Below are 24,210 nucleotides of genomic sequence, written 5' to 3' on the forward strand. Positions count from 1 at the left end.
TTTGAATGAGAAGGTGTGTCCAAACTTTTGATCTGTACTGTGTATATATATATATTTTTATATATATATATATATATATTAAACTTTTAAGCACTTTCAAAATTTGTCATGAAAACTTAGTGTATCGGCAGCTCACCTGACGACTGCAGTAAATGTGGGAGGGATCTTGTCACAATTTTTGCAGGCATCACCAACTGTCATGGCGGGATCAGGGCATCAGGATTTGTGGGAACTAGGTATTCTGGCACTCTGCCTGCTAACTTTTCTGAGATCTGTGATCAGCACACGGAGATGTGGATGTTGACCCAAAGACTTAGGGTCCCGTCACACGTAGCGACGTTCCAACGATTCCACCAGCGATCCGACCTGGCAGGGATCGCTGGAGCGTCACTATATGGTCGCTGGTGAGCTGTCAATCAGGAAGATCTCCACAGTGATCAGAGACCAGCCACCAGCCACCAGCGACCCATGTAACGGCGTTGTGCTTTGTAGCCAGGGCACACATTGGGTAACTATGCAAAGCGCTTTGCATAGTTACCCAATGTGTGCCATGGTTACCAGCATACCGCCGCTTACAGGCTGCCAGACGCTGGCTCGCTGCACATTCAGATCGTTGGTCTCCCGCCGTCAAACACGCCGATGCGTGCTGCACAGCGGGAGATCAATGAGCAAAAAATGGTCCTGATCGTTTTGTCACGATCAGCGACCTCGCAGCAGGGGCCTGCTCGCTGCTGCTTGTCACACACAGCAATATCGCTGGCAAGGTCGCTGATACGTCACAAAACCTGTTATGTTTCAGTGATCTCCCTGTTTGTGACGGGGGCTTTAGGCAGACTAGCAAGAGTTAATCTCATTAGTCTTTTTGAATACATGTTGAGTGGAGCCAATCACATTCGCTCCCCTTCTATAAATGCTGGCTGCACTATTCCATTTGTGCCGGATATAGCCTCTGGTCTGGTGAGGTGTTGTGATCCAGATTTACTGGTGGTTGCTGTGAATTATTGCTGTGAGCAGGTGTGGTGTTAAGCCTTGTCTTTTTGTTGCTGCCTTACTTTTCTTGCTTTTCTCCTTGGCCTCTTACTATTTGTTCCTGTAAGTTTGCAGTTTGAGTGTGTCTGAGCTTTGTTTTTTCCCTGTCTGTATTAATCTGTGTTATCTTCACACTCCTGTCCTTTCCTTCCCTGGGTGTGTGTGTGTGGGGGGCAGCAGATTAGATCCCTGGCCCTCCATGTGCCATGATTTTGGCACACTAGTGCTCACCGTGTGCTATCCGTGAATAGCACACAGAGAGCAGGAACTATTTACCCACCTGTCCCCAGCGCTGCTGTCCCCGGTGCTGATGTCTGCGGAGCTGCTGCTTCCAGTTCGTGGTGTAGTGAATATTCATGAGCATAATGAGTGGGCCCAGAAGCAAGTGACAGCAGCGCCGAAGATAGCAGGTCTAGAGACAGGTGAGTATAGAAAATTATTGTATTTCAAAGACACGTGTTTTCTCACATCACATCAGTGTGTCATCCGTGTGACATCCGTGCTTCCGGAGAAAAACGGACATGTCACTGTGGGGAGCACACAGACACACATGTACTCCATATGGATACACGGTCCTTGTGAAAACACTGATGTGTGCACAGACCCATTGATTTTAATGGTTCTGGATATGTCCGTGTCTCCAGTACATATGAAAACGGATGTCATCATTCACAGACATGTATAGAGGTCTAAGAGTGAGTGAAAAACCTATCTGTTCCTGGCACAGCTGTGTATTTCAGAAAGCTGGTCCCAGGAAAAGAAACTGGGATCTTTAGCTGCTTGTTTATGAGGAGGCATTAAGGTGGGGGCAGTTGCTACTCACAGGTCTTTACAGAGATCTGAGTGGAGCAGTCATATCATTATGGCTACAGTGCTCAGATCACAGTAATTAGTGATGAGCGCTCACCAGGTCTGGTTACTAGGGCTGCGGTGGTGATTTCATAAAGTGGCGCATATTCACCACTAAATGAAGTCACTGCCCGGTCTTGGTGAGTGCTTACTGGTAATTACAGTGATCTGATATGACGTCTCAACTCTGATCACAGTAATTACCTGTGACATAGTGAAATTGTAACCCAGTGCATAGCGATGGTACAATAAATTGGTACCAAGATTTAACTTGATCTGTGAACTGTATATGTCAGGCGTGCACACAATTCACAGCTGATACAAGCCACATTACAGGAGAGAGGGTAGGACTCCGACCACAGTCTGCTATGGCCTCTGGCTGACGTATTTGCTGTGTGTAAAGGCCGCTTTACACGCAACCACATCGCTAACGAGATGTCGTTGGGGTCACAGAATTCGTGACGCACATCCGGCCTCATTAGCAACGTCGTTGCATGTGACACGTACGAGCGACCGCTAATGACGCAAAATACTCACCAAACCGTTGATTGTTGACACGTGGTCCATTTCCCAAATATTGTTGCTGATTTTGGACGCAGGTTGTTCGTCGTTCCTGAGGCAGCACACATCGCTACGTGTGACACCCCAGGAACGACGAACAACACAGTTCCTGCGTCCTCCGTCAACGAGGTGGGAGTGACGTTCATGCGGCTGGTCTCCGCCCCTCCGCTTTTATTGGACGCCTGCCGTGTGACATCGCTGTGACGCCGCACGAACCGCCCCCTTAGAAAAGAGGCTGTTCGCCGCCCACAGCGACGTCGCTAGGCAGGTAAGTATGTGTGACGGGTGCTAGCGATTTTGTACACCACGGGCAGCGATTTGCCCGTGACGCACAAACGACAGGGGCGGGTGCGATCGCTAGCGATCTCGCAGCGTGTAAAGCGGCCTTAAGTGTCATACCCTGACACACACCAGCAACTAAAAATGTCAGCCCCCAGTAGCTGAGCAAAAATAGTAATTAAAAAATATGTTAATTTTATACACTTATAAAAAACTTTTCAACATAAATGCCAAACATTAAAAAAAAAATGAAATGTGACACCTTCTCTCTAAGCTGCGTTTACACTGAAAGGTTATCGTCAATGAGAGTTCTTAAACTTTTGCATTGCAAGGTCTAAGGGGCACTTTGCACACTACGACATCGCAGGTGCGATGTCGGTGGGGTCAAATCGAAAGTGACGCACATCATGTGTCGCTCTCGACATCATAGTGTGTAAATCCTTTATGATACGATTAACTAGCGCAAAAGCGTCGTAATCGTATCATCGGTGTAGCGTCGGTCATTTCCATTAATTGGGAAATACCGATGTTACGATGTTGTTCCTCGTTCCTGCGGCAGCACACATCGCTGTGTATGAAGCCGCAGGAGCGAGGAACATCTCCTTACCTGCCTCCACCGGCTATGCGGAAAGAAGGAGGTGGGCGGGATGTTTACGTCCCGCTCATCTCCGCCCCTCCGCTTCTATTGGCCGCCTGCCGTGTGACGTCACTATGACCCGGCCGGCCAGAGCGACGTCGCAGGGCAGGTATGTGCATGTGAAGCTGCCGTAGCGATAATGTTCGCTACGGCAGCTATCACCATGATATCGCAGCTGCGACGGGGGCGGGGACTGTCGCGCTCGGCATCGCAACATCGGTTTGGGATGTCGTAGTGTGCAAAGGGCCCCTTATTCTCAACGGTGCATCATCCTTTGAAAACAGGAGTTATACTGCCAAAAAAAATGGCAGCCTATGTGCACTGAGCAATTTTTTTCTAATCACTCATTGCACATCGTATCAGTAGTCATTTAGTGCCACTTGTTGGTTTTTGTAAAAGGACCTTGAAAAAAAAGTCTATATTGATATCTACTAACTGATAACATGCATGCTTTCTAAGAACATTTTATGATTGATGGCGCTCACGGTTATAATTTATTTCTGAGATTGATCAGTGTATAATATATTAGTACAAAAACGTGAGAAAAAGTATAATGTAATATAAGTTAAAATATAAAGCTGAGTGTATGTATGTGTGTGTGTGTATGTATGTGTGTGTGTGTGTGTGTGTGTGTGTGTGTGTGTATTGCCGCTAAAGGAATCTGCAGCATCGCATTTACAATCACAAAATTTTGCACAGACACCTCGTGTGACTCAGGGAACGTCATAGACTATGTTTTGATGGGAAAATTTAACCCCACGCTTTACAGTTACTCTCCAAAAAACCTGCCTCCATTAAAGTCAATAGAGCTGCGAGCTTCAGGTTATTAATAGCAGCTGTGATTAGTTGCTATAGGAACAAAGGACATGCATAGTATAAGAAGCTTATGTGTGAGGAAATAAGATGTCGGTGGGGAGACAGCTAGACAGAGAGACAAAGTGAGACAGACAAAGAGACAGAGAGAGACAGACAGTCAAAGAGACAGACAGAGTCAGACAGAGGGACACAGGCAGACAGGGAAAGAGACAGGCAGACAGGGAAAGAGACAGACAGAGACAGACAGAGAAAGATACAGACAGGGAAAGACACAAACAGAGAGACAGACAGTCAAAGAAATAGAGGCAGAAATGCACACACAGGGAAAGAGACAGATAGACAGGGAAAGAGACAGGCAGACAGGGAAAGAGACAGGCAGGGAAGGCAGACAGGGAAAGAGACATGCAGACAGGGAAAGAGACAGAGACAGGGAAAGAGACAGACAGAGACATGAAAAAAGATAGACAAACAAGGAAAGAGACAGACAGACAGGGAAAGAGACAGACAGGGAAAGAGACAGACAGAGACAGGAAAAGAGACAGAGAAACAGACAGAGATAGAGACAGACAGAGACAGGGAAAGAGACAGGGAAAGAGACAGAGACAAATGAGGAAAGAGACAGAAGGGGAAACAGACAAAGACAGACGGGGAAAGAGACAGAGACAGACGGGAAAAGAGACAGAGACTGATGGGAAAAGAGAGAGAGAGAGAGACAGCTAAGGAAAGAGACAGAGAGAGACAGACAGAGACAGACAAAGACAGATGGGGAAAGAGACAGATGGGGAAAGAAACAGATCTGAGAAAGAGACAGACCTGGTAAAGAGACAGATAGATAGAGACAGACAAGGAAAGAGACAGACAGAGACAAGCAGATAGGGAAAGAGACAGACAGAGAGACAGACAAAGACAGACGGGGAAAGAGACAGACGGGCAAAGAGACAGAGAAAGAGAAAGATAGACACAGAGATAGAGAGAGACAGACACAGAGATAGAGAGACAGACAGACACAGAGATAGAGAGAGAGAGACAGACAGACAAAGAGATAGAAGAAGAGACAGACACAGACAGACAGAGATAGAGAGACATACAGACACAGACAGACACAGAGATAGAGAGAGACAGAGAGACTGATACAGAAACAGACAGAGAGACACAGAGATATAGACACAGACACACACACAGAGACAGACAGGGAAAGAGACAGACAGACAGAGAGAGACTGGTAGAGAGACAGAGACAGTTACTATCCCGGGCAACGCTGGGTACTACAGCTGGTTTAAAATAATAGTAATATTCGATTACTTTAGTCTATGATAATACTGATGTTATTGGACACAAACATTATCACAAAGTACCCAGAATTAATAATTGTTTACAAATAAAAAAAAACAACAGATTTTGAATTTCAATGGCTCTTATATTTCCCTAATATTTGGCATAAATATTTCAATTTCTTCAATTAATTTAATAATTCTATAGAAAACTATATAATCTGTAGTAGTGTCATGAGTGTGTTATGGCCTGATGTGATCTTGGGGAGATCTGGGATTAGAAGGTGACAGCGTTTAGTTCATTGCAGATCTTCTTTAGTGCCTGCTCGTTGGATACCTTCAGGTCGAGCTTATTTAATTAGATCCGATGCTGAAGGTGTTAAGGCTCTTTTCAATCCTGCTGTGATTAAACAGGTAGTTGTAATCTTAGCTGCAGTCAATACCTTCTGCTATAAATATTCCCTCCTCCCTCCTCGCATTGCCGGCTATAGTTCATTCTATGCTCACCAGAGAAGGAGCTGTCTCTGGAGAAAGCAGTGGTGATCTTTCTGGAATTCTACATTGAATCTGTTTCACTTGTTTGTTCCCCTTCCTCATGTTGTCTTTATAATAGAAGTAAGACTATTTCTTGCTGGCCCACTCACTAGTCAGGGCTAGTCCAGGGTTAGCCAGCGCCTATGTCACGTGGTCACGTGGTTGGGACCCATCTAGAGATGTTAGGGAGCTCAAGGATCAGCAACTGGTGAGTTCAGGTGGTCACCCCTCTCTCTATCATCAGGGCCTTCCTCTACATCTTCCCTGGTATACCCCTTCTCTTGTGACCCAGGCCGAGCAGTCATCTCTCCAGATTGAGAACTACAGTGCAGTGCAGTCTATGGCAGATGTTCATAAGTTACAGGCTGACATGGACAAACTGAGTGTTTGGGCATCCACTTGGCAAATGAAGTTCAATGTAAATGTCATGATCCAGACCAGTTTTTCCCTGCTGTGGTTACACCCATCTCTGGCCTGGTCATATCAGGAGTTAATTTCCCTTGACTCGTTCTGGATCCCAGGACGCTATATCTTGCCTCTCTACCTATTGTTCAGTGCCAGTGATATTTCTATCTTGCAGCATGTATACTGGCTCTGGTGAGTGTTCCCAATCTGTCCTGCCTCCCTGCTACTGCGTCCTGACTTGTACCCTCCCCCGTTCATCTGCCTGTCCCAGTCCCTGACTTCCCGCTCCTGTCTGTTGTTTGTGTTCCTCTCTGCATACCTCATCTCCCGACTCGGTTCTGTTTTCTGACTTGATTTTGATCCTCCCTTTGCAGTGACTTGACTTTCCTGGCTGACCCTGACTGTTTGACTACTTTATTGCCCCCTGGTGGTTTGCCTGCTAACTGCCTGATGAAGTTACTCTGCTGTACTTCAGTTGCCTTTCTGTTACTGTGTTACTTTGTCTCTCCTTCACTACTCTGCTGCCACCCAGTGGGGAATACGATGTACTGCGTCTTACTAGCCCTTTGTACCACGTGACAGTAAAGTTATGCAAATAGTTATTAATAATCTGTGTGTAGCATATGTTTTATGAGGATTAAAACTAGGAGAGTCACTTGTAGAGAAGGATCTGGGTGTACTTGTAGATCACAGACGAAAAACAGCAAGTAATGTCAAACAGCAGCCTATAAGGCCAGCAGGGTATTGTAATGTACGAGTATTAATAAAGGCATGGACTCACTGGACAGGGATGAAATGCTACCACTTTACAAAGAATTAGTGCAACCTTATCTGAAATATGTTCAGTTCTGTGCACCAGTTCATAGAAAGGATTCAATAGAGTAAGAAAAAGTACAAAGAAGAGCCCAAAACTGAAAAGATTAAAATAATGACATTTATTTAGTATTGAGAACAAACATCTAAGGGAGGACGTGATAAAATTGAAACAGCACCTTCACAGTACCTGCAAAAATGAATACATAAAAGATGAATATGAAAACATTGTAATATACCTTATCAGAAAATTTTGTTTCTTTGTCCCTTTATGAGACACTTCTCCCCTTACCCTTTCTCACTGCCTGAATTTACCATTCACTCTGAACAAGCTCAACTCCATGTTGCTGAATACAGGACTGACAGCTTGCACAGTGCGGGGTCAAGGTGTGTAACGAATGCCTAGGAGACACAGGAAACTCTATGCAAACCCTAAGACTGAGGTTCCTGAGTTCACCCTCACACCCGGAGGTATCCTTAAAGGTAGGGAGGTCCTGCCTCCTGTCCTGGCCCTGATGACGAAGTCCCCACCACCCACACCACCCAGGGGACCGACCATGAAGAAAATTCCAAAAACCCCACCAACAATGAAAAACAGACAAGGGTAAAATAAAACCTCATACACACCTGAAACCTACAACAGGAATAGCCATGGATATACGGGAAGGGATAACAAGGGAAAAGAAGGTAGTACAAAAACAAACACTTTCACAAACCACAGCAGACAGCAACAGCAGTAACCACCACATCCTCTCTGTTCCCAGGCTATCTCCTAACTGAATAGAATAACCAACAACAAGTCCAGGAAGCAGAGGGCTTATATCCAGGCTGGAAGTGATTAATTGCTGTCAGCTGGGCAGGTTTGCTGCTGCACCAAAGCAGGAATTAACCCTTAATGTGCCCAAAGGAAAAAAAACTACATTTAAAGTGCATGGTCCCAGATGGTAAGGTAAAACTAGCCCTGAGCCTGTCCCTATAAACGTGAAAATATCCCTTTATACTCTTTATACTCTATGGAGAATGGAAGGGGAGGAGGAGTGAAGAGCAGAGAGAGGAAACAGGCAGAGAAATATACAGAAATATTATACTGAGCTTTCTAACAAGTCTTTCATCTCACCCCAGAGCTGGAATCATATCTATACTGCTCAGTACTTCTGTATAATTTTCTCTATACCTCTGTTCCTTGTATGTTCCAACTAAGGAATGAAGATCATGACTACTTTGCTGTGAAGTGTATGGGAGATATCACAGCAGTAAAGGCCATGTCTCACTAAGTGACATTGCTAGCGACATTGCTGCTGAGTCACGGTTTTTGTGACGCAACAGCGATCTTGCTAGCGATGTCGCTGTGTGTGAAATCCAGCAACGACCTGGCCCCTTCTGTGAGGTCGCCGGTCGTTGCTGAATGTCCTGGACCATTTTTTGGTCGTTGCTGTCCCGCTGTGAAGCACACATCGCTGTGTTTGACAGCGAGAGAACAACGATCTGAATGTGCAGGGAACAGGGAGCCGGCTTCTGCGGACCCTGGTAACCAAGGTACACATCGGGTAACCAAGCAAAGCGCTTTGCTTGGTTACCCGATATTTACCTTGGTTACCAGCGTCTGCAGCTTCTAGAAGCCGGCTCCCTGCACACGTAGCCAATGTACACATTGGGTAACTATAAGCAAAGCGCTTTGCTTAGTAACCCGATGTGTACTATGGTTACCAAGCACAGCGTCGTTACACAGGTCACTGGTGGCTGATCTCTGTGGAGATCTGCCTGATTGACAGCTCACCAGCGACCATGTAGCGACGCTCCAGCGATCCCTGCCAGGTGAGTTTGCTGGTGGGATCGCTGGAGCGTCGCTGTGTGTGACACCACCCTTAGTCTCCTCCGATCAGGTCAGAAAAAACTGCCAATTAAGAGAGGAAACCTGCAGAAGTTGAAACTGCAAGATACAAGTCATACAATGGCCAGAAATATCATTCTTCCTAAAGGACACATAGACCAACTTAGTCTGAAAATGAAAAGATACTTACAAGAACAGTTACCCTTTAACTTGCACAAGAAAATAAATGGCACATGCAAAACTTATAGTCAACTCAATAGTTTCAAAAGGAAATTTACATCAACACTTGTGTCAATGTATAAAGTCATTGTTGTTAATGTTGAACTTTTCAGCATTACGCTGTGATTTTTTTTTCTCCTTTTCAGCATTACGCTGTGATTTTTTTTTCTCCTTTTCAGCATTACGCTGTGATTTTTTTTTCTCCTTGTCCATTCTAGAATCATTGCTTATTTTTAGAGACTCTTTTGAGAATTTTCTGCCATGTTTAGAATCCATTTTTAACAGAGCTTCCATCTTCATTATCATCTTCCGCTACAATGAGGTACATATACTGGACAATATAATGCTGAGTAGCGAAGAAACCTAAAACATAAGAGTTTTTTTTTAAGCAGTCAAAAACATGTAATCTGTTTCAGAAATGATCCTTTCCTTGAGAACATTTTTGGATGAGTTTTTTATTCCCTGAAGCAGTTTTGAAGAGTTTTTGATGCATTTTGCAAAAGCTTTTTTTTTTTACCTCTTTGAAGCCTTCTGATTGGACAGCGCTTAATTTCCAGCGGATTCAATCAGGAGCCACTTCAAAGAAATGACTTGCACTGGTTTTTTTTTCAAAATCTGAAGCAGCGAACAAATTGCTCAAAAGACTAAGGGGCACTTTGCACGCTGCGACATCGCAGGCCGATGCTGCGATGCCGAGCGCGATAGTCCCCGCCCCGTCGCAGCTGCGATATCCTTGTGACAGCTGCCGTAGCGAACATTATCGCTACGGCAGCTTCACATGGACTCACCTGTCCTGCGACCATCGCTCTGGCCGGCGACCCGCCTCCTTATTAAGGGGGCGGGTCGCATGGCGTCACTGCGACGTCACACGGCAGGCGGCCAATAGGAGCGGAGGGGCGGAGATAAGCGGGATGTAAACATCCCGCCCACCTCCTTCCTTCCGCAAATCCTACGGAAGCCGCAGTGACGCCGGTAGGAGATGTTCCTCGCTCCTGCGACTTCACACACAGCGATGTGTGCTGCCGCAGGAACGAGGAACAACATCGGACCGTCGCTTCAGCGTAATCATGGATTACGCCGACGCTGCACCGATGATACGATTACGACGCTTTTGCGCTCGTTAATCATATCATCGAGCCTTTACACACTACGATGTCGCATATGATGCCGGAAGTACGTCATTTTCAATTTGACCCCACCGACATCGCACCTGCGATGTCGTAGTGTGCAAAGCCGGCCTTAGGCTACTTTCACACATCTGGTTTTTGCTCTGCGGCACAATACGGCGCTCTGCAGAAAAACCGCAACCGTTTTTTTTGCCGCCGGTTGCGTTTTTTTTTGCATAGACTTACATTAGTGCCGTATTGTGCCGCATGGGCTTGCGTTTGGTCCGGTTTTTGCCGCATGCGGCAGATTTAGTCGATGCCGCGGCCGGATGGAACGTTGCCTGCAACGTTTTTTGCTCCGGCACAAAAAACGCATCGCGCCGCAACCGGCCGCTGCAGCGCATTTTTCAATGCATGCCTATGGACGCCGGATGCGGCGCGATGCGGAAAAAAAACGCTCAGTAGCATGCCGCAACCGGAAAAAAACGGACGGGCCGCATGTAAAAACTTATGCAAAGGATGCGGTGTTTTTGCCGCATCCGTTGCATAGGTTTCACAGCCGGATTGAGCCGCACTGCTCAAACCGGATGTGTGAAAGTAGCCTAAATGAGTAAACAGCAAAGCGATTTTACAATAGAAATGACTAGGAAGAGTCCATACAAGAATTTTTATTAGTTATTTTGCAGCTGGTGGCTTTTTTGGAGCATTCTCGCTTAAAATAACTCCTTAAAAATCTCCTCCACCATGCTTTCTCTTGTAGTTTTCAGATTAATTTTGAAAAATGTTGTTTTGCAATTACTAGGATTAAGTTATTGATGATGTATCCTTTGGACAGGTGTCATGCCAGTGAAAGGTAGCAGAGACAGTGTTCACCTGAGTTGTCCTTCATGCTAGAAGGTCTCTAGGTTAATCCCTGTCCTCTGGATTACCCATGAAGGTGGAGATGCCTGATTCTCATACCTTGCTAAGCTACTGGACATGACTCACCTAAATGTCCCCTTCCTCCCAAGGGAGTAAAGGGGCAGGAGACCAAGGAAACACACAGGTAATCCAGACAAGGAAACGGGTATGACAGGGCTCCAACATCTTCTCCAGTTGGAATCTGCACTTTTTATGAACACCTCTGCTTAACAGATATGATCTCCTTCGCCATGGTTAGAATAGAAATTCTGTATCTGGCATGGAGTGAAGCCAGGCATGGGTAGATATTGTGGAAGGCAAAGATTGTCACAAACTGCAGCTGAAATGGAGGCTAAGAGAATTCTAAGCTAGTAGGGAAAGGATAGGAAGTGGATTGGCATTGTGGGGGGTATTAAACAATGAAAAGGGGCACTGTGGGGGTATCATGTGTGTGGGTATCTGTTACGTCCGGATGGTGGAAGCACTGGACCGTACACCGATTTCCCCTGAGGAGGCAGCCAGGCCGGTCACCCCGCCAGAGGGTCCTGATGCACGGCAGCCGAAGCACTATTGGTAGCCAGACAGTCCGTAGAGGAGCAGGAAAGGTGGATGTTGCTGAACCCATGGAGTTCTGGACAGTAGTCCGGGTGACGAGGCTCAGGGTCCGAGGCCGGGTTGTAGGGTCAGGCGGAATCCGGAACCTGCTGAGCGATGGGGTGGGTCACCGCACGGAGCCAGGGACTGGAGACTGGCGGAGCTGCAGAGGTGGTGGAACATCCGCCGAAGTCACCGTCAGGGTTCAGGGATGGACTTGGTTCGGAGCGGCTGGCGTGGCAGGACAGGCTCTGCGAGACAGACAGGGTTAATACAGGGCAAGGTACAGGGTACAGGGTACAGCAATACGGGGACCTGAACACTAGCTTGCTAAACACGTAGAACAGGCCCCGCCCACCAGGAAAGAGAAACCTAATATACCCTGTACCTGTCTATGCAATATCCTGTTTCTGGGTGCTGGCCCTTTAAGAGAGGGTCAATGACCGCGCGCGCGCCCTAATACGCATGCGCGAGACCCGTGTGCCAGAAGCCAGTCCAGGAAGCGGTGAGGAGGAAGCAGGAGCGCCCGGCTGTGTGTCCCATGTCGCAGAGGAGCGCCGGGAGCGGGGAGCAGGACACAAAGAGGGTGCCGGCGAGGAGGACGGGACCGGGACCAGGGTGGTGAGCAGGGGACGCCGGCGGGAACCGGGGAGCGGGCCACGGGGACCGGAGTGCGGGGCACGGGGACCGGAGAGCGGGGCCCGGGGACCGGGAAGCGTGACAGTACCCCCTCCCCCACGCCCCCCTCCCCGCAACCGGGACAGGAAGGCACGTATCAGAGGAGTGCCAACATTCTCCCGGGGCTCCCAGGACCTATCCTCGGGACCATACCCCGCCCAGTCCACCAGGAAGTATTGCCGACCTCGCACGGTCTTCATGGCCACGATATCCCTTACCGCATAGATGTCATCGTCAGCGGTGGGAGGAGGAGCAGTACCGGCATCAGCGGAGAAGGGACCAAGGACAACAGGCTTGAGCAGGGAGACATGGAAGGAGTTGGGTATCCGCATCGTGGCCGGGAGCTGCAGCTTGTAGGAGACTGCATTAATCTTGCTGATGACTTTAAACGGCCCGATGTAACGAGGACCCAACTTGTACGACGGCAACTTCAATCGGACATATTTGGATGCAAGCCAGACCAAATCACCAGGGGAGAAACACGGGGGATCCAGGCGCCGTTTGTCCGCATGTCTCTTCATCCGCAAAGAAGCACGCTCTAGGGAAGTCTTGACAGAGCTCCATATGGCTGAGAAGTCTTAGACCAGAGCATCTGCTGCGGGGACGTCGGAAGCCGAGGATACTGGCAATGGGACAGAAGGCTGAAGTCCGTAAACGACTCGGAAGGGAGAGCAGGAAGTGGACTCGCTGATGTGGTGGTTGTGGGAGAACTCAGCCCAAGGAAGAAGCGCGGACCAGTCATCGTGATGGGCATTAACGTAGTGGCGCAGGAAGGAGGTCAGGATCTGATTGACCCATTCCACTTGCCCATTCGACTGAGGATGGTAGGCTGAAGAGAAGTCCAGAGATACTCCCAGATGTTTGCAGAGGGCCCTCCAGAAGCGTGAGGTAAACTGAGTTCCTCTGTCGGACACAATGTGTGCGGGAAAGCCATGCAATCAGAATATATGTTGTATGAAGGAGTCAGCTAGTTCCTGGGCAGAGGGCAGCCCGGCCATGGGAATGAAGTGAGCTATTTTTGAGAAACGGTCCACCACAACCCATATGACTGTGTGTCCGGAGGATAAGGGTAAGTCCGTAATGAAGTCCATTGCAATATGTTGCCACGGAACGGAAGGAATGGGCAGAGGCAGAAGACGTCCATATGGTAGGTGCTTGGGTGTCTTGTTCCGGGCACAGGACGAACAGGCTGAGACGAAGGTTGCGACGTCTTTACGGAGAGACGGCCACCAATAGTGACGGACAATCGTACTCCACGTCTTCTTCTGACCAGCATGGCCGGCGATCTTTGAGGCATGGCCCCATTGCAGGACTCTGTGTCTGTCAGTATCAGAGACATAGGTTTTCCCAGGGGGTATCTGAGTCAGAGCGACAGGAGCCACCGGAATGACTTTACTGGGGCTGATGATGGGCTGGAACGTCTCCTCCTCCAGCTCTATGGGCACGAAGGACCTAGACAAGGCGTCTGCCCGCACGTTCTTGTCCGTGGGCCGAAAATGGAGTTGGAAATCAAAACGAGCGAAAAGCAAGGACCAGCGGGCTTGTCGTGGGTTCAGTCTTTGGGCTGACCGCAGATACTCCAGATTCTTGTGGTCCGTGTAGATAATCACAGGATATACAGCTCCCTCCAAGAGGTAGCGCCATTCCTCCAAGGCTAGCTTGACGGCCAGTAGCTCCCGATCACCGATGGTGTAGTTGCGTTCGGGTGCCGAGAAGCTCTTGGAGAAGAATCCGCATGTAACCATCTTCCCGGAGCAGGATTTCTGCATCAACACTGCCCCGGCCCCTGAGGAGGAGGCATCCACCTCTAAGGTGAACTGTCGGTTCAATTCAGGGCGATGAAGAACTTGGGAGGAAGCAAACGCCTGTTTCAATGAGCAGAACGCGGCATCGGCGGCCGGTGGCCAGTCCTTAGGATTAGCTCCCTTCTTGGTCAAGGCAGAGAGAGGCGCAGTCAGGGAAGAGAAGTGCGGGATGAATTGCCGATAATAGTTCGCAAAGCCAAGGAAGCGTTGAATAGCCTTCAGTCCGGATGGAGGAGGCCAGTTGAGGATGGAAGACATTTTCTCGGGGTCCATCTGCAGGCCGGTGTCCGAGATTACATAACCCAGAAAGGGAAGGGACGACTTTTCAAAGACGCACTTCTCGTATTTGGCGTACAGACGGTTCTCTCTAAGCCTTTGGAGTACTAGCTGCACGTTCTCTCTGTGGGTCTGTAGGTCCGGAGAGAAGACCAGGATGTCGTCCAGATATACCACGACACAGACATAGAGGAGATCTCTGAACACGTCGTTTACCAATTCTTGGAAGACTGCCGGAGCATTACACAGACCAAAGGGCATGACACAATACTCGTAGTGCCCATCCCGAGTGTTGAATGCGGTCTTCCATTCGTCTCCAGAGCGAATGCGAACCAGGTTATAGGCCCCACTGAGGTGCAACTTGGTAAATACACGAGCTCCTCGGAGCCGATCGAATAGTTCGGGGATGACAGGCAGAGGGTATTTGTTTTTTACAGTGATCTGGTTTAATCCCCGGTAGTCAATGCAAGGGCGCAGATCACCCTCCTTCTTCTTGACAAAGAAAAACCCTGCTCCGGCAGGGGACGAGGATCTCCGAATGAAGCCCTTAGCCAGGCTCTCGGTGATATAGGCAGACATGGCCCGTGTTTCAGCAGGGGACAAGGGGTATATTCTTCCTCTAGGAGGCGTAGTTCCTGGCAATAGATCGATGGCACAGTCGTAGGGACGATGAGGCGGTAGTACCTCCGACTCCTTTTTATCAAAAACGTCCGAGAAGGACCAGTAGGCATAAGGCAATCCTGGTAGAGACTCTGGAACCGGAGGTCGTCGGATGGGCTGGATGGATTTCAGGCATCTCTCGTGACATGAGGAGCCCCATCGGGTAATTTCACCTGTACTCCAGCTGACCGACGGTTCGTGTGCCCGTAACCATGGGAGTCCCAGCAGGATCTGATGAGACATGCGCGGGAGGACGTAGAAGGTGATCTTCTCGGTGTGCAGGGCACCGATCCGTAAGTCCACAGGCTTGGTGATCAGTGAGACGGTGTCAGAGAGGGGTCTCCCATCTACAGAGGCGATCACCAGCGGTTTTTCTAGTGGGAGAACAGGCACCTGGTACTTATCCACTGTGGCCTGCTGGATGAAGTTGCCTGCTGCTCCGGAATCAAGATACGCCTCTGCCGTGAACCGGGTCTCTTCTGTAGTGACTTGAACAGTCCATGTAACGGAGTCTGAGAGAGTCCCAGCACCTAAGGTGGCCTCTCCTACCAAGCCTAGGCTTTGGAGTTTCCCGGCTTCTCGGGACAAGAGCGTAGCAGGTGTGTGCCATCACCGCAGTAGAAGCAGAGACCCTTTGCTAATCGTTCTGCTCTGCGTTGCTCAGATTGCCTCAGGCGGTCAATCTGCATGGGCTCGATGGTAGACGCGCCAGGTGACGCCGACTGGGGAGCGATGGACTTCTGTGGTGGGGAGGAGTGCCTTATCGGACGCCTCTCGCGGGACACCTCTTTGGCTCGTTCCTGAAAGCAAAGATCCACTCGAGTCGCTAGATCAATCAGGGCATCCAGGGTGGAAGGCACGTCACGACCAGCCAGCTCATCTTTAATACGACCCGAGAGTCCTTCCCAGAAGGCAGCGGTTAGAGCCTCATTGTTCCACCCTAATTCCGAAGCCAAGGTGCGAAAACGTATAGCATATTGGCCCACTGTCAGAGTCCCCTGACGTAGCCGGAGGAGGGATGAGGCAGACGCGGAGGCGCGTCCGGGCTCGTCAAAGGTGCCACGAAAAGCCTGCAGGAACTCCTGGATGTCGGTGGTTACCGGATCCTCCTTCTCCCACAAGGGGTTCATCCAGGCCAGTGCCTCTGCCTCTAGATGGGACATCATGAACGCGACCTTGGCTTGGTCAGAGGCAAAAAGGTGCGGCAGCAGCTTGAAATGGAGGGAGCATTGATTTATGAATCCCCTGCAGGTCTTGGGATCTCCGGCGTACCGGGGTGGTGAGGCCAAACGAAGTTTGGAAGTATCCGAGGAGGCTGCCACGGGAGCTGCGGCCGTGGATTGCACAGTGGAAACCTGAGATGCCAAGGACGTGGCCGTTGCTTGTAGCGTGTTCAGGCGGGTATCCACAGAAGACATGAAGGACAGCATGCGGGTCTGGGTCTCGCGCTGTCGTACGAGTTCCTGCTGCAAGGCCGCTAGTGCTTCGGCGGGATCCATGGCCTGTTCTAGCTGTTACGTCCGGATGGTGGAAGCACTGGACCGTACACCGATTTCCCCTGAGGAGGCAGCCAGGCCGGTCACCCCGCCAGAGGGTCCTGATGCACGGCAGGACACAAGGAGGGTGCCGGCGAGGAGGACGGGACCGGGACCGGGGTGGTGAGCAGGGGACGCCGGCGAGAACCGGGGAGCGGGCCACGGGGACCGGAGTGCGGGGCACGGGGACCGGAGAGCGGGGCCCGGGGACCGGGAGGCGTGACAGTATCATAATATGTTTAGATACACTGTGCGACTGTGTGGGCATACATCCGAAAGACAACAGTCAAGTGAGCTCTACTGAAGGCCTGCGATCTATTATACGCTAAGACCTCCTGACTGCAGGTCATCCAGAGGTGACATCAGGATGCGGCAAACTCATGACAACAGGTCAACAATGTCAGATTAGTGAGGGTCCAACACCCTGCATCCCCACCAATCAGCTGTTACCAGGTCACTTTGCTACTACTGATCATTGGGGGTGATGGGTGGCAGAACCTCGCTGATTTGATTTTGATATCCATCCGAAGAATAGGTTATAGGTCAGTATCACAGTCCTGGAAAACCCTTCTCATATGCCTTCTGGGCAATCTACCATGAATGTTTGCATAAATGAATGCACCCAAACTTTGCCTCTCCTACAAATGGGTTTCTGAATAGTCCAAACCCTTCTGACACCCAACATTGATGATCATTCGTAAGGATCAATGTTAATTCCCAAGAAAAACATTTTGTGAATATTGAGGAACATTCCAACATTTTGCTTTGACACAGACATATTCAGCCGCCTTTTATTGTAGGGGAATTTTTTTTACACTATTGATTTTTCTTCTGGATTTGCATAGAAAAATCCACAGCTGATTATAACAGCAGGAAAGTACATGAGATTTCCAATAAAAAAAATCTCCCATAAACTGGAAAAAGTTTCTGGATTTTTAAATGATGATGATTTGTTCTGGATTTTCCCCATTTAATTGTATAAACAAGTAACACTGAGTTGTAGATTATGCGCAGATCATCGGCAAAATTCAAAAACAAAGTTTTATAATAATGGAGTTTGTGAATCTTTGCTCTGCTACAAGAATCTTACAAGGAACTTTATTATTTTTTTAATACAAAGCACTGATATTATACTGCACGCACCAGCAGACAGAAGAGCTCATGACGCAGCCGTCCTTAAAGCAAATATTTTCCATGGCATAGAGAAAATAAAAGAATCTGTGGAGTATAAAAAGAGATTAAATATCTAAAATGAAAGTATTGTAATAAACTGAGCAATTTGGTTAGCGGGAAGGAAGTGGGAAAAGATGTAACGAAGCAGAAAGAATGATCAAAGTGAAGCTTTATATTAAAGGGGTACTCCTCTCTTATAATGCTACTAGATAAAGGACCTGGCGTGGCCCGGGATAGTAACTAAGCGTCTCTCTGCCACTCTCCCTCTCTATCCCACTCTCCCGCTTTCCCTCATTCTCTTTTTGCCTGTCTTTCTCTCTCTTTCTGTCTCTTTCTCTCTGTCTCTCTGTCTGTCTCTCTGTCCCTCACTCTCTCTGTCTGTCTCTCCCTTTCTGTCTGTCTCTCTCCCTCTCTGTCTCTCTCTGTCCATCTCTCTGTCTGTCTCTCTCCCTCTCTCTGTCTCTCTGTCCCTCTGTCTGTCTGTCTCTATCTGTCCCTCTCTCTGTCTGTATCTCTGTCCCTCTTTCTGTCTGTATCTCTGTCCCTCACTCTGTCTGTCTCTATCTGTCTGTCTCTGTCTGTCCCTCTCTTTCTCTCTCTGTCCCTCTGTCTTTCTGTCTCTCTCTATTCCTCTCTCTGTCTGTCTCTCTGTCTGTCCCTCTCTGTCTGTCTCTCTGTCTGTCCCTCTCTGTCTGTCTCTCTGTCTGTCCCTCTCTGTCTGTCTCTCTCTGTCTGTCTCTCTCTGTCTGTCTCTCCCCCTCTCTCTGTCTGTCTCTCTGTCCCTCTCTCTGTCTGTCTCTATCTGTCCCTCTCTCTGTCTGTATCTCTGTCCCTCTCTCTGTCTGTCTCTATCTGTCTGTCTCTGTCTGTCCCTCTCTTTCTCTCTCTATCCCTCTGTCTGTCTCTCTATCCCTCTCACTGTCTGTCTCTGTCTCTCTCTCTCCCTCTCTCTGTCTGTCTCTGTCTCTCTGTCTGTCCCTCTCTCAGTCTCTCTCTGTCTCTCTCTGTCTGTCCCTCTCTTTCTCTCTCTGTCCCTCTGTCTTTATGTCTGTCTCTCTATCCCTCTCTCTGTCTGTCTCTCTGTCCCTCTCTCTGTCCGTCTCTATCTGTCCCTCTCTCTGTCTGTCTCTATCTGTCCCTCTCTCTGTCTGTCTCTATCTGTCTTCTCTGTCTGTCTCTCTCTTTCTCTCTCTATCCCTCTGTCTGTCTCTCTATCCCTCTCACTGTCTGTCTCTGTCTCTCTGTCTGTCCCTCTCTCAGTCTGTCTCTCTGTCTCTCTCTGTCTGTCCCTCTCTTTCTCTCTCTATCCCTCTGTCTTTATGTCTGTCTCTGTATCCCTCTCTCTGTCTTTCTCTGTCTCCCTCTCTCCCTCTCTCTGTCTATCTCTGTTCCTCTCTCTGTCTCTTTGTCTGTCTCTGTCCCTGACTCTGTTCTCTCTGTCTGTCTCTTTGTTGGCATGAAGCATAATATTATCATCAGTGGTTCCCTTTGAATCTAAAGCAATGACCCTTTAGTTTTTCCTTCTCAATGACGCTTTCATGTGTTTGATGTATAGGAAACTGCAGCAAAGCTCCTTTCAGATGAATTGGGTACAACTAACGTCTCCCAACCATCCAAAATCCAGTATGAGAATCTCAGATTTTCCAAGCATTCCTACTGTCCCAGGACATCACCAGTGTGTCCCATATTCAATTGTTAGTGCATATTTAGGACACGGATACAGTTGAATAAATTAGTGGCGCAGGGAGCCATCAGTTTACTGCTCCACTATTCAAATACAGGACAGGAAGCATGATAACATCACCACATTTCAACCAGTGCACCGACACACACAGCACAGAGCGGAGATCAGCTTGACTCATTGTGGGAACAGGTTTGGGGGGTTTTGTGAGTTGGAGGAGGATCATTCTGAGAAAAATGGGGCACTTTGGGGAATCATACTGTGTGTAGGGGCATTATATTGTGTAGGGGGCACTGTGAATTATTCTGTGTAATGCCATATTGTGTGGTGGGAAATCATTCTGTGTGGGAAACAATGAGGGGAAAAACTGTGGGGGCGTCATTGTGTGTGGGGACTTGAGATGTCATAATTCGTAAGGTCTATACTGTGGGGGCATAAGGCTGTGGGGGACATGATCATGTGTGAGAAGGTATTATAATGTGTGAAGGGACATCATGGTCTGGGAGAATCATACAGTGGGTGGGAGACTAATGTGAGTAAGAAATGGAAAGGAAGGCACTGTGGGAACATCGTGTGTGGGCATCATAGTGTTTGGAGATACACTATAGGGCTGTGTGGGATGGGCACTGTAGGGGTATTATACTATGAAAAGGGGCACTGTGGAGGTGTGATGTGTGTGGGCCTCATAATGTGCAGAGAAACACTGTGAGGTTGTGTGGGATGGTCACTGTGGGGGTTTTATACTATTAAAAGGGGCACTGTGGGGGCATCATGTGTGTGGGCATTATAAAGTGCGGAGATACACTAAGAGGCTGTGTGGGAGGGGCACCATGGGGGTATCATGTGTGTAGGTAGCATAATATGCGGCGATACATTGTGGGGTTGTGTGCTATCGGCACTCTGGGGGTATTGTACTATGAAAAAGTGGCACTATGTGGCATTGTGTGTGTGGGCAGAATAATATGCGGAGATACACTGTGGGGCTGTGTGGGATGGGCACTGTGGGGGTATTATTCTAGGAAAAAAGGGCACAGTAGGGGCATCTTTAAAGCATTATACTGTGTGGATATCCAGTGTTGGGGCATCATACATATTTTTTTGGGGCCACGAAAGTGGTATAAAACTGTTTTGTTTAAGGGGCTTCACTTTGAGAATTATTTTTGTCTGATTACCCAACACTGAGGGACATTAGGGTAGAGTTAGGTGTAAAAAATGTGTCCCTCTCTCTACGTTTGTAGCTATAAAAGTATGAGCAAGTGACAATATACCATAATTCTATGTGGCCTGTAATCTGTTCTTGTCATTGAATCTCCACCAGGCTGACAGTCACAAATAGTTTCCTTCAATCATTCAAGCTTTGAGCTACAAGTTTCACACCGCATATGACATGTATGCTGCTGCGCTCTGTGCACTGTCGCCTCTCATGTGCGCTTACTACTTCTTTGAATTTGCACTTGTGGATTGTGTCCTGCTTAGAAATTGCATGATGAGCTGTGGAAATAAGAGCGCAATAGAGTCTTACCCGATATAAAGGGTAGGGGTAGTACTTGGATTGTACTCACCTTGATGGGTTGTGAAAGTCACAACCCCTTGTAGCGCATGAAAAAGTAGTGGTTAGCAGCAGCCCCGAGGTTTTGGAGGTGAATCGTTCAATAGAAACGAATATGGGTTGAGCCTCGCTAAAACCACAGGGTCCAACGGATTAATACATTTCCTTTTTATTTATTCACAGGTCATTGCGTTTCGGAGACATCAATCTCCTTCATCAGGACATAAAAGGAACAGCTGTTCCTTTTATGTCCTGATGAAGGAGATGGATGTCTCTGAAACGCGCGTTAGTGAAACGCGCATTAGTTTAGTGAGGCAATGATCTATATAAATTACACTTATTAGATGTGGTTCAGACATTTCATAGGTCGTGGTGCCATGGAACATGTAATTACCAGAGCTATAGCCTGCAGATAGTATTTTCTACATTGACGTGATGGACAGAATCTGGGTTGTGCTCTTCTACAATGCAAATTTGAGGTTAAGGGGTAAAATAGTAAGTGAAAAAAATTGGTCATCAGCTTTTCCCCATTTAATAACACTGGTCCGAGTGCTATCTGATAAAAATTCGGACAACACATTTCCGATTTATACGGTGGTACGGGCGAGCCCTTAGAGAAGCAGATTTCTTATTCTTAGTAATTCTAATATTGGAGCGTTTATGGTAATAAATGTATATAAATCTTATCATGACTCGTCATAACACGGATTTACTGCACAGATATAAGGAGCGGGGCACTTATTTAATGTGCAATCATCTTTAGACTTTGCAGACATGGAAATAGTATAATTAAGATGACGGATGGACCGTAGTGGAATGACTTCACACGCAGGTGCCTCACCATAGATTATACCGGCAGTGATAAATTTCCACAACGCTCTGTATTATGACAGAACTATAATACATAGACCGTTTCCTAAAAGTGCGCTGAAGAGGTAAATGCCTACTAAATTATAGGATTCTGGATCTAATGGACAGCTATGAAGGGATACAGTATCCAGTCCTACATAGCGCTATGTATTAGTGAGAGGACGTTATATTGGGCAAAGTCCGCTCATAGTATAAGGAATGAGAGGAAACTACTATTTTAAGAGTCCTTAAAGGTGTATTTATACCACAGTTATGACATAAATGCAAAAAAGCTCTACAGATTTCTACAATTAAGGGGCTTTAGCCATTACAGTATTGCATCCCGCCAACAACTAAAAAGAACACCCAAACTCAACTTTATTGAAGTCAATGAAATAGGGTTCAAGCAGATGGGGCGACACCTCCCAAATATCATCTGACAGGGGTATTGGTGGTTGGTACTGGCCTACCCCCTTTGTAGCTTGCGATGGTCAACTTTGCCTCTAAAGGGGGCTTTACACGCAGCGATATCGCTAGCGAGCGTACCCGCCCCAGTCGTTTGTGCGTCATGGGCAAATCACTGCCCGTGGCTCACAATATCGTTAGGAGCCGTCACACGGACTTACCTGCCTAGCGACGTCGCTGTGGCCGGCAAACCGCCTCCTTTCTAAGGGGGTGGTCCGTGCGGCGTCACAATGCGGCCACCCAATAGAAGCAGAGGGGCAGAGATGAGCGACCGTAACATCCGGCCCACCTCCTTCCTTCCTCATTGCTGGCGGCCGCAGGTACGTTGTAGTTCGTCGTTCCCAAGGTGTCACACATAGCGATGTGTGCTGCCTCGGGAACGACGAACAACCTGCGTCCTCAACAATCAACGATTTTTTGAAAATGAACGACGTGTCAACGATGGACGATTTGGTGAGTATTTTCCATCATTAACGGCCACTCGTTGGTGTCACACGCAACGACGTCGCTAACGATGCCGGATGTGCGTCACAGAATCTGTGACCCTGGCGATATATCGTTATATACGTCGTTGCGTGTAACAGGGCCTTTAGGTGTACGGTTGGCCACATAAGTATCAGTGATCAGTGCTGCTTTAGTTGCCTCCTTTGACTCCCGGTCCATCACAAACTATCACACCTCCATAGGGCAAAGATTCAGAAACTGGTCCTTCACTATCAGGTCCTTTAATTCCTCAAAAGTAGTAATTGATAGTCCTTGGACCCACTGCTAAAGGTTGGACAGTTAGACCTGCTGGATTTTCCTATTAAATATACCAGTTTTATTTATTTGTCCCTGCCAGGAGGTCCTGCTTCAATGACATTTCTTTCTCCCTACATAACCCCATATGTTGTAATTATTTTTTTCCTCTTTTATGCCCTATTTATAAAAAGGAGGAAGGCAGTTGAGTTTTGGTGGATGGATATGTCCTTTATCCAGAGAGATGTCTTCATTGGATATCATAATCTTTCTATGACACTCCCCGAGTCCCCTCTAATCTACCTTTAGTTTTTCTCTCTGGTATTCCCTTTACTGATGTCCTACAAGGATGTCTAGCTGTCTACAACCTCCCTCTACATACATTTCTTCTTTAATATCCTGATACCTTCCAACTTGTAATCTCCAATCAATAACCCATCCCATCAATACAACGCTGCTCTAATCTCCTGATATTTCCACGCATATAATCTCCAATCTATAACCTTTCTTCTCTACTTACCTCTGACCTAATCTCCCAATACCTCCCCACATGTAATCTCTGTCCCATAACCTATCCTCTCCATACATCTCTCACCTAATCTCCCGATACCTCCCCACATGTAATCTCCAGTACATAGGAGGAGCTGCTAAGTTTTTGGCTCTACCCAGAAAGAAACAAGATAGAATGATGAAACTTTACATTTATTCCCCATACTCTCCTCTGATGACAACACACTTCTTACATTGGTATTCCAAGTTCTGTAAGCCTAGCAAAAAGAAGGATTTCGGTTGTGCCTCAAACCAGGCATCCATAGCAGCCATGGCACCAGATATGGTGTGAAATTTGGTACCCTTGAGGTGTTTCTTCAGGTTTGGAAACAGATGATAGGTCGGAGGGAGCTAGATCTGGTGAATGAGGTGGGTGGTCAACCAGCTGGAGGCCCAGCTCTGCCAGTT

The sequence above is a fragment of the Anomaloglossus baeobatrachus genome, chromosome 2 (genome assembly GCF_048569485.1).
Source record: "Anomaloglossus baeobatrachus isolate aAnoBae1 chromosome 2, aAnoBae1.hap1, whole genome shotgun sequence".
Lineage (NCBI taxonomy): Eukaryota > Metazoa > Chordata > Amphibia > Anura > Aromobatidae > Anomaloglossus > Anomaloglossus baeobatrachus.